Genomic DNA, 8,456 nt, shown 5'->3' with positions numbered 1-8,456 from the left:
AGTTTATAGTTCTTACCTTGGAGAGGGGACAGCTGGGTGTCAATCTGGGAGGAATTTAGTCATGCTCAAAGTAGAACCCCACACTCAACCATTCTTATTACTCTGTATGACATATTTATTATACTGAGAGTTTCATGGGTCAACCTTTTGTGTGCTGAAAAGTTTTTTTTTGTTTTTTACCTGATATTGACCTAAATCATCAAACTATGTTTACACATTCAATTTCTTTCAGTTGCTTTCAAATGTCTCCTGTTAGTCTGGCTAACAGTGTTTTTTTTTCCCCCCAAAAGTAATAGAAATGGTGGAAAATATAAATAATTCTGTATAAACTGTTTCACAGGGGTTTTTCTCATAAACTGTGATTTTGCCCACATAAAATATAAGTTAGAGATTATGTGAGAAAAAAAGTTGAAAACATCTGCCTTCTCTTGTAGCAAATTCTCTTTTGATTGTTGATTCAAATTTTGTTCTTTTCATTTCATTGAAATTGTTTATGTGAAAAAATTTGTTTAGTGGTACTTTAAAAGAAGAAATTAAGGATATATCATTTTTCAAATTAAAAAAGTTTTCCTAACATTATACAGAGTTTTAGAAGGCACAGCCTCTCCAGGGTTTGCTTTTTATTTATACTTTTTAAATGTTAGAAACATTTATGGTTATAATTATGTTTAGGTAGACATTACTTTTTGAACCCTCCCTCCCCCCAAATTATACTCATTTGGAAATCGCTTTCCTCTATTGAGTCAGCTAATGCTGCTGCTGGAGTAAGAGGCTCAGCATTTACAAGGAATATGTGTCAAACACTGTTTCCTTTTACAGGCATCGTAATAGCGCCAATAGAATCTTCCTTCCTGGGATGTTGCCCTACATGAAGGCTGAATTATTTTAATAAAAGTCGATTGCAAATACTGCATACAGAGTTGTCAAGCAAGTATATTTCTTAATCCTTAAAATGCCTACTTTCTTCTGGTTGCTTTCTCAAATAGACAAAAACAAACAAACAAACAAACAAAAAACACATACATTAGAATCAGCTTAATCTCTGTATCACTGATCTGGTTGGAAAAAGGTATGCATTCCTTATATTTTAAAGAAGATTTCAGTTTTCTAGTCCTTCTTCTTAAAATTTCTAAAGTTATTCCTTAACCACTCTATCCACTTCAGTTCACTACATACTTACTCTTCAATCCACTGCAAGCTGTCTTCCTTTCTTTACATGGTCTAAGCACTGATGAATTTACCATGGCTCCTTAATGCATTTCTAACTACAGTTAATCCTCATTATCAGCAGATTCCATATTTGCAAATTTGCCTATTTGCTAATATTTATTTGTAACCCTCAAATCATACTTATGGCAGTTTCACGGTTAATCACAGACATGCACAGGGTGGTGAAAAATTTGAGGATCTCCACGTGCATGTTGCCAGCTGAAATCCTAAAAGACAGCTGTCTGCTGTCTTGTTTCAGCTCTCATACTGTAAACAAATGTCCTTTTTACAGTCCATTAAGTGCCATATACATACATACACACACACGTATATATATTTGCATTTTTGTGTTTTTTGTTGATGATTTCTCTGCTTAAAATGGCCCCAAAGCATAGTGCTGAAGAGCTATCTAATGTGCCAAGAGTAAGACTGTGATGTGTCTTATGAAGAAAACGTCTTCTTTCAGGTATGAGATACAGTGCTGGTGGCTATGAATTCAACACTAATGAATAAACAATTTGTATTAAATAAAGTGTCTTTAAGCAGAAACGCACATAAAACAAAGTTATGTATTTATTAGTTAAAAACATTGTGATTAGAGGCTTGCAGGAACCTAACTGTACTTCCCCATAAGCAATGGTTTAGGATTCTCTAATGCAATATTTTTGCTGACTTAATAGACTGTAACTACAGAGCACAATGAGAACTGTACTTTATTTCTTTCTCCTTGGCAATATCTCTTCCTTCAACTACCCTTTAAGCTTACATGTTCCTTGGTTGGTCTTTACATATTTATGATTTCAGGTACAGCTGTTGTCCTCAAATTCTTTCTTTGCACTTTCCCAAGTTTCAAATCCTTCTAGCCAAGGATCATCTAGATTCTTATATTTGGATGTCCCGTAGACAACTCAAACTTAAGCTATATACTAACAAACATCATTTGTTCTCCATCACCAATTTCCTCTTCATCTATACTATCTTTACTGATGCCACTAAGGTGTCTAAGCTAGAAAACTGAAAATTTTCAGGTTTTCTCTCTCTCTTTTACCTTAGCATTAAATCAAGTCTTGCCAATATTACTTTCTACATTTTTTTCCTCCAATTTAACATATTTCTTTTTTCCATTTCTACAATCACTGCTGGGCATTATCACTACTTATTAGGTCAAAAGTGGTGAAATATTCAAAATGATGCCTTAAAATTTTATTTTAACAAAACCACATAAATTCATATTAATTATAAATATGAGATTCATATTAATCAGTCTTTTAGTATTAAACTATAGGATCTAGGTCTTTCTTACTTTATTGTTTTTAGTATAAAACAAGACTGGAATTCCTTGTCATCTTTCTTACATAAATCATATTCATAATGCATTTCTATGATTCCCATTTTCTTTTATTGAAAGATAAATTCTTATTTAACTACATTTACAAAGCATGGCCATTGCAGGTATTTTATTTCAGATCCCCCTGATTTAGTTTAGTTCTGAGGATCTGTTAATATTCTCTTTCCGGATTTAGGTAATGGTGTAAGGTATATTTACCTTGGAAAATTAATTGAGCCACATAATTATGGTTTGTGCATTTTTGTGCATATATATTTTACTTTAAAATCAAAGAAAATGCAGTTTAAGGTAATTATTATAATCTTAGAGGACACATAGAACACTGCGGGTCAAAGCAGAAATCTGATAATACAGGATTTAAGGTATGAACTGAAGAGGGGGGCAGGATTTGAATAGTCAGAAAAAGAAGAGAAGGAGGAGGCATGGCATGAGAAAGGAGGTTGAGGTGGAAATGTATGAGGCACTAATGGGAGAGAAGGAGGCCAGTGGTCCCAGAGAAGAGAATGCATGGTGAGGGTCACTAGTAAATAAGCTTGGAGAGGAAGAGAGGGTTCATATCAAATGAATAACATTGAAGGATAGTTAACCTAAGAAAAAGAATCCTAAGAAAATAGGAAATTATTTGCTCACTAGGGAATGAAAGTTTCTTACTCACCAGGTCTTATAAAAATAAGTAATGAAAAAGCATTATTAGAATGAGCATACATCAATTTGTTGTGAATTTTTATTTCCTAAGCACAATTTTAATTTTCTGAGGAATTAAACATTTATGAAGTCTGAAGTTTAAGCTTGTTCATTTATTTAATATTTGTTCAAATTTTTAAAAAAAGTTCTTTTGAAATAAAACTAAAATAAAAATAATTTGTATAACTGACAGGTGTCAAGATCATTTTTAATCATACTACTGGGAAATAAAAATAAAAACAGAACAAAAGCAATGAATACCACGTATCAGCTACCACCAGCCCTCGAAAATTCATCTGAGAAGTTTTGTGTTTGTGAAAATGGGGGAGGGTTACACTGGAACTGTTTTTGCCAACTGACTAAAGCAGTACTTACTTCCCTAAATATTATATAATATAATCTGTACAGTCTCCAAAGAATTTAGAGCATTTAGAAATGACTTGCATATTCCATGCTTTTGTCACATGAGACAAGTGATGTGCTACGAATGCGGCACCATTTTCATATAAAAACTGCCACTTACTGGGAGTACATTTGAAATAAAAAGGGTTTTTCCCACATGAAGGCACATCTTTAAAGCTGCATTTCTCCCTAAATTTAGATGCACTGGGGGTCTCATATGTGCTCTTCACAGTTGAATTATTCTATATTGTATTTACTCAAGAAAATCCCAGTTGCTCTCCTTTCTCTTCCTTCTCCAATTCCTGATATAATATTGCCCTCTGGCAATTGGTTCTGAACTGCTGCATGACTTATATTCTGCATTCACCAAAATATTTGTATCTACAGAGAGAAAATTCAGGGATTGATAATAAGACTAAGATTTATGAAGACCAATGAGGTAGTTAACTACCAATGAAGTAGTTAATTTCTTCTGGGTAAGTGCCTTTTTTATTAAAAAATATTTTCTAGGTCTGAATTATCTGGATAATTGCATACTTCAAATGACTCCCAAATAGCCAAATCTGACTTCATACTCCTCCCTCATTTCTAGGCACATGACTCCAACTACTTGATGAACATTTCCACAAATGTTAGCTGAACATCTACTGTTTGCAGAGTGTTACAGTAGAATTTACAGAAGATAACACATAATAAATTATGATTCATATCTGCAAGCATCTTGCAATCTATTTCATAGCATTAAAACAAATCCACGGCAGAATAAAAGTGTAATATTGGAGCAGCAAACAATTTTTGTTGTAGTCTAGACAATGAGCCAACAATTAAATATGTAGTATTTCAGATGCTGAACATGCAATGGAAAAAAATGTAGCAGAATAAGGGGGAGAGAAAGTAGCAGGATTGGTAAGATTTTGATAAAGTGGTCAAGGATGTTCCCTCTGATAAGATGGTATCTGAGCAAGATTTGTGAGAAGTGAGACACATGGCCCTCTGTGGAAATAGCATACCAGGAAGAGGGATCAGCTAGCACAGAAACTCTGGATGAACAGTATATGTGTATGTGTTAAATTATGTATGTATTAAAAAAAATGTAACCAATACTTATATAGTACTTACCATATGCTATGTGTTGCTTTAAATAATTTGCAAATAATGAGTCATTTAATCATTATAATATAACCCAAGTTTCTCAATCACAGCACTATTGATATTTTGAGCCAGATAGTTATTTTCCATGGGGGGCTACGTTAGGCATTCTAAGATGTTCAGTAGCCCTCCTAGACTCTACCCTCTAGATGCCAGTAGCACCTCCCAAATTGTGACAACTGGAAATATCTCCAGACATTGACAAAAGTCTCCTATGGGGCAAAATCGTCCATCTTTGAGAATCATTGATATAGCCTTATGGATAGGTTTTGTTCATGTCTAATTCATAGATAAAGAAACAGACAAAGAGTGTAAGTAACCTGGCCAAGATCACACATCTAGGAAGTTGAGTTGAAATTTAAACCCAAGCATAATAATCCTAGAATTCATGCTGTTAACTGCTCAGTCCTTCATGATTTCAGGGTTTAAGCATAGTTATTGGTATCAGTCTCTTGCCTTGCTGGGCTGGGATCCATGATGCCTGCCTTCCCGTTAGTATTTATAATCCCAGCCCTCAGCCTCTTGGGTATATATCTGAATTCACTTCCCACATAGGTCAGGCTGCATCAGTTTCAGCTTACTTTTTTGGCTGTTGGCTTTCTATTTCTGGTACCTGGATGCTTTTATTCCTTTTGAACTTGGCTGTAAGTTTACAAAACTAATTTTTTTGTGTCTTTCCCTACCTTCCCTCCCGATGATGACTACACTTTTCATGTTTCTTGATATTTTCTTCTTTGAGGGATACAATCATGCTTAATAGAATTATCTGTTAACTCTCTCATCTTTATAGTATGAATTACCTTATTCATCATCCCTATTCTCCATTACATTGCTTAACATGTAGTAAACACTCAATAAAGTTTTGTTGATCAAATAAATGAAACTCTTTTCATTTTTTAAATTAATTATTTGATTAGTTTTTTTTTTTTTTAAATGCCTACAGCATGTGGTATTCCTAGGTGGTCTCCCATCCAAGTACTAAACAGGCCCAACTCTGCTTAACTTCTGAGATTAGATGAGATCGGGCATGTTCAGGGTGGTATAGCTGAAGTCTTTTTTTTTTAATTTTTTTAATTTAAATAGGAGGATCCATTTGGACTACTTGAACATACACTCAAACAAAAAATAAAATTTTTATCCATCATGTCTTTCTATTCTCAAAGGGCAACAAAGTGTTTGTTAATGGTGTAGAATTTTGAGAAAGGTTTTTCCTGTTGGTTCAATCTGCTTTTATTTTATCTTCTTCAATATAAGCGAGTTGTGTTATTTCCATCAGTCTATAAGTTGTAGGTTCTCTCAAACGATTTGGCTATTTTTATTTGTGGAGCATAATACTGAAAAGTGAAAAAATTACAGTGCCAAATGTAGATATAATTTCATAAACTAATGAATTTCACTGGAAAATTTGACTCCTCTCTAACATAGGTGCTATAACTTATTTATATTTATCTATTTATCATTTACTTATCATGTATCTATCTATCTATCTATCTATCTATCTATCTATCTATCTATCTATCTATCATCTACGTATCATCTATCATCTATCTTTTCATGATAATAAAAACTGCAAAGTAAAATCAAAGCATTTTTGTCACCTCAAAGTTTTCTCATTTAGAGATGCTGAAAGGTTTTTTAGGCCCCTGGTATCTATCACAAGTGAACAATCAAATCGGTTCTGATTTAAACAGTCACTTGGATTACGTTTATCTATTTCATGGTAGTGCCAAGTTCGTAGGCCTCAGAGATGAATCACAGTACTGATTGTCAACCTGACAACCTTGAAGATGAGTAACATTATTTTATCCCTTTTTTTCCCAGCAGCATGTGTCAGGATTTTTGAGCTGCTACATGCTTCAAAATTTCCTATTCTTTTAGTAAGTGGTAGTGTCTAGTATTTGGTCCCTACAGAATTCTCTTGGCCTCCAAATGGCCCTTATGATTCTCTATTAGCTGTACTTGAATCAACTAAAATATGGATTTTTTTTTTCCATCAAATACACTGCTTCAAGCTATGTGGAAAAGAAATAAATATGTTACATGATACCAAATAGTAATATGTAGAATTTTTCTATAATATTTTATAGCATGGAGTAAAGGAAACAGTACTTGAACTATGAAGCAGGAATCTCAGTTCAAAGCCCCAGACTAGATGAATGATTGACCCTGGACAAGTAATCCACAAACTTTGGGTCTGAATGTTCTCATCTCTAAAATATAAAATTTGTAGTAAATGACTTTTAATGATCCATTGAGATCAAATATTCTGTTTTAAAGCAATACAATGATTTAAGTACCTATTACTATTAATTAGATTATATAAAATAATGCTTGTTTTCAGATGGTTAACTTGAAGCATTCATATCTTTTAATCACTCTAGGCATGGTCTTACCATAATTCTTGGAGCCTTGGGTAAATCTGTGTCCTCTGATATAGTCAGTCATAGGGACATATGGCTCGAAGACTTTAGACTTGTATTAGTTCTTTATTTATAACAGTAGTAGCTACCCAGAATTATAGTGATTAAGTTGACCTCTTGAGAAACTGTTGTGGCAAAGGAATTTAACAATGTCCCATAAGAAGTGGGTTTTGGGCTATTTATGTCATACAGGAAGTGTCCCTGCACTGTATAATTGGGAAATTTATCTTCCATTGAGAAACTAAGCTTATTCAGTGTTTAAAAACTACTTCCAAATGCAAACTCTACTGTAGGTAAATTTAAGTAAAACCTTCTGAGATGTAATGCTTATTCTTAGGTTAACAAGTAGAGAACAAAAATGATGTGATCTCTAATTAGGATCATGAAGCAAGATGTAAACATCCCTTCCTTGATCACACTAAATGGGATAAAAGCAATGTGGGCCAGATAGAACTAGCCTAGAGACTAATCTCAGTGCATCATAAATCTATAGCCAAGCTCAAAAGAAAAAATCCTCACTTATCAGAATGAGAAAAAACCAAAGTTATAAGCAGAAACTGTTATCAGCCTGATTCATCTGAGACCTGGACTTTACCATAAGTCCAAAAGGTTGGGGATAGGGATTTAAATATTTATAATAAACAATGTTTTAATGAAACACATTGGATATTGCAGAAAACAATCTCAGAGATTTAGAGCACAATCCAGATCATCTCCAAAGAACTCAGAGGGAAAGAAAAAAGATGAGGCAAAAGTATTGATTAGAGAGAGAGAGTACTCTGTGTAATAGGGATCCCAGAATGAAAGCAAATATCTAAAGATAGAATAGAAGAAAATTTTCCTCAGCTGAAGAACTCATGAGTTTAAAATAAAAGAGCTCACTGAGTGACAGGTGAAATTAACTAAGACTTATAACTAGATGAATCTTCATAAAATTTTTTGGCTGCAAATATTTTTAAAAATCCTGTGAATATTCAAGCAAAAGAAAGAGGTTGTCAACAAGACTTCTGTGCAACCCAAAATGCCAGAGAACAAAATGGACTTACCTAATAAATACCTAACATATAAGATCTAATAATCTAGATCTTATTAATTATCTTATACATGGAAATATCTGATAAGATCTAATTCTTTAAAACAATTAAATAAAAAATAAGAAACTGAATTAAAAAATACTTCAGTGAAGAATATTAGAAATAAAAAATATGTAATCTCAGGCAATTAAAAATTAGAATACCATGTAA

At 33.2% G+C, this 8,456-nt stretch overlaps 1 pseudogene; it reads right to left on the bottom strand.

The window, feature by feature from the left end:
* Positions 1 to 5,726: 5,726 nt before the first annotated feature.
* Positions 5,727 to 5,845, bottom strand: LOC120595187 (uncharacterized; annotated as a pseudogene).
* Positions 5,846 to 8,456: the final 2,611 nt, after the last annotated feature.

This window comes from Pteropus medius, unplaced genomic scaffold (assembly GCF_902729225.1).
Source record: "Pteropus medius unplaced genomic scaffold, Ma_sr-lr_union100, whole genome shotgun sequence".
Classification (NCBI taxonomy): Eukaryota; Metazoa; Chordata; class Mammalia; order Chiroptera; family Pteropodidae; genus Pteropus; species Pteropus medius.
The sequence above is the reverse complement of the archived record's forward strand: the minus strand, read 5'-3'. Positions and strand labels throughout refer to the sequence as shown.